The following is an 8,947-nucleotide window of genomic DNA, read 5'->3' as shown; positions in this document are numbered from 1 at the left end:
AGATCGAGTCCCATGTCGGGCTCCATGCTGACAGCCCAAAGCCTGGTTTGGATTCTCTCTCCCTCACTCTCTGTCCCCCTGCCTCTCTCTCTTCTCTCTCTAAATAAATAAACTTTAAAAAATAAAATGGATATATCACTTTATAGCTATTTTCCTGGTGTAAAACTATTAAAAAATTCCAATGTTCACAAAAAAGTAAAAATATGGAAACCTCCATGCACAATTAGCAGGGATGTACACTAGTGCCTCCACTATGCCCTGTTATCTGGTAAAGCTTGGTCAAGATAAATGTATGCATACCCTAAAATTCAAAAGTTTTGTCCCTATGAAAATTTTATGCTGAGTTATTTATAGTGGAGACAAGTTATAAGCAGCTTAGTATCCATTGCTAGGAAAGCACATAGGTAATTTATGACAGACAGACACCATAGAAGAGAGCTACTAAATGTGTGGTCCCTGGACTGGCATCAGTCTTTGGATTTTCTGTTTCCACTCTGTGTTATAGCCTCCTCCTCTGTTTATAACCTTTGGCCAGTACATAAAGAACTAGAAGATTAGAACACTGTGCGCACAGCAAGCTAGCTTCACCCTTGCAAGATAAGTTTCTCAAGAACTGCACCAAAATGTTAGCCAAGAAGCCAGAGGTCAGTACAATAACTGCGCTGTCTGCCCCTATAGCCTACTTGCCACATAGGCGATATTTGTATCTTAGAGAAACAGGTCCTAGTCACACAGAAGCCTGGGAACCTAGTGCAGCCTGATAAGCTCTCCCCTGCTGCTATTCAGGGCTACTTGATCTGGGTGCTCCCCAAGCATGCCCAGCTCTGAATAAAGAAGTGTGTGTGATGTCAATCTGTGTTCTTGTATTCTGTTCACTGATCTCGGCTCAGATGGCTACAACACAGACACCATAGAGGAGTGCCACTAAATGTGTGGTCCCTGGACCAGCATCAGTCCATGGATATTCTGTCTCCACTCTATGATGTGATAACTATTGAAAGTGAGATTTAACATCTAAAACTACTACAGAATTTTGACAATGCTGGGAATCTTTTTTTTTTTTTTTAAGTTTATTTATTTTGAGAGACAGAGAGCACAAGCTGGGGAGGGGCAGAGAGAGAAGGAGAAAGAACAAATCCCAAGCAAGCTCCATGCTAGCCCATGGAGTCCAATGTGGGGCTCAAATTCATGAACAATGACATCATTGTCTGAGCCAAAACCAAGAGTCAGATGCTTAACTGACTGAGCCACCCAGGTGCCCCAATGCTGAGAATTTTTTATTGATATATGCAAAAACATTTGTTCACAACATATTATAAATTTTACAAAGAAAGAGGTTCTTTACCTATAAAAACCTTATAAAGAATCCCATAAAAGACTCTACTTCATCATGGGCCCATGATGATATCCAGAGAAGAATTAGTAAGGAGACAAGAAGAGTAAGATGAGAATATAGAAATAAATCAGATCAAGATCATATAGATATTTATGGGTAACTCAAGATTTTCATACATAATAACTTGTATTTATATAAATTGGGATTTATGACTTAAAACGTACACAACATAAAAGAAAGCTTAATTTTTATTCATTTATTTAATTTATTTATTTACTTATTTGTATATTTAAATTTTAGTTAACATAGAGTGCACTATTGGTTTTAGGAGTAGAAATCAGTGATTCATCACTTACTTACAACACCCAGTGCTCATCACAACAAGGGTCCTCCTTAGTACACATCACCCATCTAGTCCATCACTCATCCACCACCCTCCATCAACCCACAGTTTGTTCTCTATCACTAAGAGTCTCTTGTGGTCTGTTTCCTTTTCTCCTATACCCTAGTCTTATATATTCATCTGTTTTATTTCTTACATGAGTGGAATCATATGGCATTTATCTTTCTCTGATTCTCTTATTTCACTTAGCATAATACAGTCTAGCTCTATTCATGTTATTGGAAATAGCAAGATTTCATTCTTTTTGATGGCTGAGTAATATTCCATTGTATATATACACCACATCTTCTTTACCCATTCATCAGTTGATGGACTTTTAGGCTCTCTCCATGGTTTTGGTGTTGTTGATAATGCTGCTATAAACATTAGCATGTACCCCTTCAAATTTGTATTTTTGTATCCTTTGGGTAAATATATAGTTATTGACATTACTGGATCATAAGGTAGATCTATTTTTAGTTTTTTGTTTTTTGAGGAACCTCCATACTGCTCTCCATAGTGGCTGCTCCAGTTTGCATTCCCACCAGCAGTGCAAGAGGGCTCCTCTTTCTCCATATTCTTGCCAATGCCTATTGTTCCTTGTGTTAATTTTAGCTATTCTGACAGGTGTGAGGTGGTAACTCATCATGGTTTTGATTTGTAGTTCCCTGATGACAAGTGATGTTGAGCATCTTTTCATGTCAGCTTTCTGGATACCTTCTTTGGAAAAGTCTATTCCTGTCTTCTGTCCATTTCTTTTTCTTCTTTTTTTAAAAGGTTTATTTATTTTTGATAGAGACAGAGACAGAGCATGAGCAGGGGTGAGGCACAGAGAGAGGGAGACACAGAATCCAAAGCAGGTTCCCAGCTCTGAGCTGCCAGCACAGAACCCGATGTGGGGCTCACACCCACAAAACGTGAGATCATGACCTGAGTCAAAGTTGATGACCTGAGCCAAAGTCAGATGCTCAACTGACTGAACCACCTAGGTGTCCCAGTACATTTCTTCACTAGGTTATTTGTATTTTGGGTGTGGGGTTTGATAAATCTTTATAGATTTTGGATACTAATCTTTTATCAGATGTGTCATTTGTAAACATCTCCCACTCCCTAGGCTGCCTTTTGGTTTTGTTCATTGCTTCCTTTGCTGTGCATAAACTTTGAATCTTGATGAAGTCTCACTAGTTGATGTTTCTCTTGTTTCCCTTGGCTTTGGCAACATCTAGTAAGAAGTTGCTCTGGCTGAAGTAAAAGAAGTTGTCTGTGTTGTCCTCTAGGATTTAAAGAAATCTTAATTTTTAAAGTATGATTTACATATTTCCTAATTGACATAGTTGAGAAATATATTTAACAAAAGCTTAAATTCTTAGTCTAACTGAAGAATCAGTTTTCACCCTCATAACAACGAAACTGATCCATGGAAGTTTCCCCCAAAGTATACACCTAAATTATCTAAGTCAGATGTCATGGTATATAGTCTTTAACTGCAGAGTCAATTAATATCATTGAAAATATCATTTGACTCCACCATGAAACCAAATAGTATACCATTTCCAGTTGCAGAATTAAACGATCACATGGTGTTATCATTCTCTGCTCTTCTATGTTTGCACCTTTTCAGCTGATACTTAATCTTGGCTGGCCATGGAATAAAACAATGGCATTGAAGTTAGTAAGTTCATTTTCCTGGGAATTTCTGGTCAACACAAGTCTTGGCATATTCTCTTCATAGTATTTCTAGTGACCTATGTGGCCACCCTAGTGGGTAAAATTGGGATGATCCTATCATCAAGATTTATTCTTGGTTTTACATACCAGTGTACTTTTTCCTCCAGTAGTTGGCATTTGTTGATCTCTGCTATACTTCTTGTATCTTTCCCAAGATTCTGCAAAACTTAATAGAAACAGAGCAATCCATCTCAGTCATAGGATGTATGGTGCAATTACTATTCTGAGCTGTCAGCACAGAGTATGCTGCTGGGCTCAAACTCATGCAAGGTGAGATCATGACCTTGAGCCGAAGTCAGACACTCAATCTACTGAGCCACCCAGGCGCCCCTGAGGTGCTTTTATAACAACTGACTGCTACATTCTGACTGTGATGGCATTGCACTAGTATGTGGCCGTCCGCAGCCCATTCCACTATCCAACATTCATACCCGGTCTACATTCAACTCCTAGTTGGCTCATACTTTATAGGTTTCCTAAATGTTTCTGTAAACACAGGTTTTACTTTCTCACAGAATTTTTGCAAATCCAATAAAATTAACAATTTTCCTGTGATGAACCCCCAATTTTAGGTCTCTCTTGTTCCAACCTTGACTTCAACATCAAGCTGCTAACTGTCTTTGTGGGTTTAACTTAATGTTCACTGTACTGGTTGTCATCTTTTCCTACATATATATCCTGCCTTCCATCCTGAAGATATCTTCCACTGCAGGGAAGAAAGAAAGCCTTTTGCACGTGCGCCTCTTACCTGACAACAGTGACCGTTTTTTATGGGACTCTTACATGTATCTGTACCATGGGACCAACGAGTCTCAAGAACAAGAAAAAAATGGCTTCTGTGTTTTATGGCATTATAATCCCTATGTTAAATGGCCTCATCTACACTCTGAGAAACCAAGATGTGAAGGAAGCCCTAAAAGTGGTTAGAGAGATGTGCTTCTAGTTTGATCATTGATTTTAATTTTGTACATTTGTAAACAACCAAACTGATGGTGCCAAGTTTTAAGAAATCAAAACCAAAGAGCCAAACAACATAGGGAAAGTTGCTCAACAATTTAATACTGAGCTGCAAATTAAAATAACAAGGAGAGGACACCTGGGTGGCTCAGTGAGTTAAGCTTTTGATTTCTGCTCAAGTCATGATCTCAAGATTCCTAGGTTCAAGTCCTGCATAGGGTTCTGTGCTGACAGCTCAGAGCCTGGAGCCTGCTTCGGATTCTGTGTCTCCTTCTCTCCCTGCCCCTCTCCTGCTCACGCTCTGTCTCTCAAAAAGAAACACTAAAATTTTTAAAAAATATATTGCAGAATTCATTCCTTCATTTCATCTATTCCCTGCCTTGTTCGCAGGAAAAGTTAAGAGCATATTATGGAGTCTCTAAACATAAATTTTAGAATTTTTATTTAAATTTCAACTCACTACAACACAAAGCTGTTTTGACAGTTGCCAATCTGAAAAGATGATTTTTTTTAATTTTTTTAAATTTTTTTTACAAATATTTTATTGTCAAATTAGTTTCCACATAACACTCAGTGCTCATCCCCAAAGTGCCCTCCTCCATGCCCACCCCCCCTCCCCCCCACATCCATCAGTCCTCAGTTTTTGTCAGCATTCAAGAGTCTCTCATGGTTTGCCTCTCTCCCTTTCCCCCACCATTTCCGCCCTTCTTCTCCCCCTTGTTCCTCCGTCAAGTTCCTCCTAATCCTCCTATACGTGCAAACTATCAACACCCTAGAGGAGAAAGCAGGAAACAACCTCCTTGACCTCCACCGCAGCAACTCCTTACTTGACACATCCCCAAAAGCAAGGGAATCAAGAGCAAAAATAAACTGTTGGGACCTCATCAAGATTAAAAGCTTCTGCACAGCCAAGGAAACAACCCAGAAAATTAATAGGCAACCAACGGAATGGGAAAAGATAGTTGCAAATGACATATCAGATAAAGGGTTAATATCCAGAATCTATAAGGAACTCACCAAACTTCACGCCCGAAAAACAAACAACCCAGTGAAGAAATGGGCAGAAGACATGAACAGACACTTCTCCAAAGAGGACATCCAGATGGCCAACAGACACATGAAACAATGCTCAGCATCCCTCCTTATCAGGGAAATACAAATCAAAACCACACTGAGATACCACCTCACGCCAGTCAGAGTGGCTAAAATGAGCAAATCAGAGAACTCTAGATGCTGACGAGGATGTGGAGAAACGGGCACCCTCCTACACTGAAAAGATGATTTTAATACTCATTTGATAACTGATCATAAGCTTTCCTTTTGAGACGAATTATTCTGCAAAACTTCATCATAGACGATCAGAGATTGAGGTAGCTTCAATGAGCACTAGCACAATAATCCAATGATTTATAAAGGAATATAAGTAAGGGATGTGGATGCTTCATCCTTGTGAGTTTTCGCATTTTCTGGCAAATGTGAGCATAAAGAGAAGCAGGGGAGTTGGTTGAAAAAAATGAGACCTTTACCTTAAGACTTATAAAAGGTAAGCTGGAGAAATTCAAACACTGGGAATAAGTCTCCTGGAAAATCATTTCATGGAAGTCAAATTACAATGCATCATTCCATGGGCAAAAGCCATGGATGTCTTCCTTTTATGTAAGAGTGTTTATTATATTCCTAGAGAAAGAATCAGACTTATTATTAGCTAACATTAGTATAATCTTTCAATGTGTGCACATAGAGTAGATAAATACATTATCTCGTTGACTTTTAACATTACAATCCCCGTTTTCAAATTATGAAAAACTGGTAATCCCTCTTTTCATGTTATGTAACCCAGAAAAGTTGATCAACCTGTTCAAGGCAAGTAACTAAAGTATAGAACCAGGATTTTAATTTAATTCCAGAGACTGAACTCTTAGTTCAGATGAACACACATTTCATATTAAGAAGCCTGGACTATGAGAAGAGGAACAAAGTCTTTTTAAATGCCCTAAACAGCTGGTGAGTGGAAACTTGTGAACTTCTCTGATCCTCAAGTGATTATCTGAATGCTCATTAGGTGATATTTTTAACAATCGTTTCCCCTATTCATCATGGTCTTTCACAAGCCCCAGCATGACCATCATGGGTAAGTGGCTTCCATTGCTCAAAAGCAGGCTCTTAGCAAGAGTCCCCATTGTGACTCCTACCTCTGAAAGTTTAAAAATTTAAATGACAGGGACACCTGGGTGTCTCAGTCAGTTGGGCGGCCGACTTCGGCTCAGGTCAGGACCTCACGGTCTGTGGGTTTGAGCCCTGCATCAAGCTCTGTGAGGGGAGTTTGCTTCCAATTCTGTGTCTCCCTCTCTCTCTGGCCCTCCACTTCTTGCTCTCTACCTCTCTCTCTCAAAGATAATAAACATTAAAAAATTAAAAAAAAAGAAATTCAAATTACAAATTTGAATTGTATAAGTTATATGAATTCCAAAGTTATTTGAACATTCCATGTCTCAGTTTTTCTCTCTGTAAATTGATGTTACAAATAGTCCCTAATTCACAGAGCTGTTGTGAGAATAGAATGAGTTCAATAGATGTGAAATACTTGGCACAGTGTCTGACATGTAGTTCACACTCAGTAAATGTTAGCGATTAACATGATTATTCGTTCATTCAACACACAGTTTTGACAATATACATTCCAAGAGCTATGCTAGGTGCTAGAACTGCACAAATGTATACGTCAGTCTACTCCATGGAGGATCTCAACACAAACAGATAAGAAGATTCTTTTAATTACAAAATAAATCATAATTACAGCAACAGAAGATTTGAGATATTGTGGGAGCCCAGAAAAGGGAGCCTAACATAGGAAGAAGGAAAGAAGTCTTCCCAGAGAAGAGAACATTGCAATTGTACTTTGATAAGCCACATAAACAGGAAAGCCAAAGAGAATTGGAGAAGGGTACTAAGCAATTGAAAAATTAAAGATAGTTATACCTTAGAAACATCATGCTGAGTGAAAAAAAAGTAAGAATGAAATTTATGACATTATACACTTTCTGTAATATAAAGACTTGCATATTTCACGACAACCTCCATTTTGCAAAAAAAAGCATAAATAATCCAAATTTCTCATGAAATATACTGAATAGGAGGACACAATTTAAAAGCATATTAAAGGGAGTAAAGATGGCAGAGAGCAGGGGCACCCAAAGATTGCCTCCTACCTCAAACACAGTTAGATAATTATTCTGTACACCCAATAAATCAATCTGAGGACTGAGAGGACAAAATTGCCTATCTACAAGAAGAAAACTGACCACCTTGTGGAAGGTAGGATCTGCAGAGAGTTTATTTTTGGGAGCTAAGAACGACAGGTGCTGTGGGGGGGGGGGGGAGGCATGCTTACAGAGACTACCTCATGTTATTTTAAGAAGCAGAATGCAATCTGGGTTTAGAAGTCTGAACCATTGCTTGGTTCATGCCTGGCTGGTTTAGCTGTGCTCCTGTGGGGAAGAAGATTGGAGAAATGGGAGTAGGCAGCATGGTATGAGGACCCAGGGTCACATGGGGAGAAATAGTTCACCTGCATGGACTGCATTTGGGAGTGGTGTCATGGTCTCTCTGGGGACAGAAGAACTGGCCACATCAATGTGCTGCAATTTTCCCCAGCATAGGAATGGGGAAAACAGCTAAGGGTAGCAAGCCTTGCTACCAGTTTTCTGCTGTGCTTTACCATAAACTCTGAACTGCTGACAGCCAGAATATGTGGGTTCAGCTTTTAGCTTTGTCCAGCAAAGCCAAGGACGGCGGAAAGGATTACTCAAGACTCCTACAAGTCAATAAAGGTGAGAGGGAGGAGAAGGGAAGTCTTCCTGGGCTGTTCTCAAGCTCCTGTATTTATTAAGCACACATTTAGGGAAACATTGAGCTATATCAGTGGGCTATGTGTCAGTAAGAAGGTATGGAAAACATGCAGAAAAGCAAGGCATTGCCAAGACTACAAAAGAGCAGATGCAGAAAGCGTGGTGGAAGAAAAGGTAAGATATCCCATAGACAACATGGTCTAAGAAATCCATGGACACAGGCAGGACCCAACTGCTAGCTATACATTAACTAGATGCCAGCCTGTTGTTTTCAGCAAGGCCAGAAAGCAGTGCTCTGCTTTGCAATGTGTTCCCTATAATTTCCTAACTCTGGACATAGCTATTTGATTTTCCACATATCCCTCTTTTTTGTTTGAAGAATCTTCTTGTTCATGGGAGTTGTGGAGGGCAATTATTCATCATTCATGACATCTTGAAGAGGCCACCGCAGTGTAGGTCACCCAGTGGGCTATAAGAAATACAAAAATGACGGGAGCACCTGGCTGGCTCAGTCAGTTGAGTGTCTGACTTCAGCTCAGGTCATGATCTCACAGTCCGTGGTTTCGAGCCTTGCGTCGGGCTCTGTGTTGACAGCTCAGAGCCTGGAGCCTGCTTCGGATTCCGTGTCTCCCTCTCTCTCTGACCCTCCCCCATTTACAATCTGCCTCTCCCTCTCTCAGAAATAAACATTAAAAA

General features: G+C 39.7%; 1 pseudogene; it reads left to right on the top strand.

Moving 5' to 3' along the window:
- Window positions 1-623: 623 nt before the first annotated feature.
- On the top strand, window positions 624-4,389 carry LOC120227536 (annotated as a pseudogene).
- Window positions 4,390-8,947: the final 4,558 nt, after the last annotated feature.

Source organism: Hyaena hyaena, unplaced genomic scaffold, assembly GCF_003009895.1.
Source record: "Hyaena hyaena isolate Hyena2069 unplaced genomic scaffold, ASM300989v1 scaffold_2465, whole genome shotgun sequence".
Classification (NCBI taxonomy): Eukaryota; Metazoa; Chordata; class Mammalia; order Carnivora; family Hyaenidae; genus Hyaena; species Hyaena hyaena.
The sequence above is the reverse complement of the archived record's forward strand: the minus strand, read 5'-3'. Positions and strand labels throughout refer to the sequence as shown.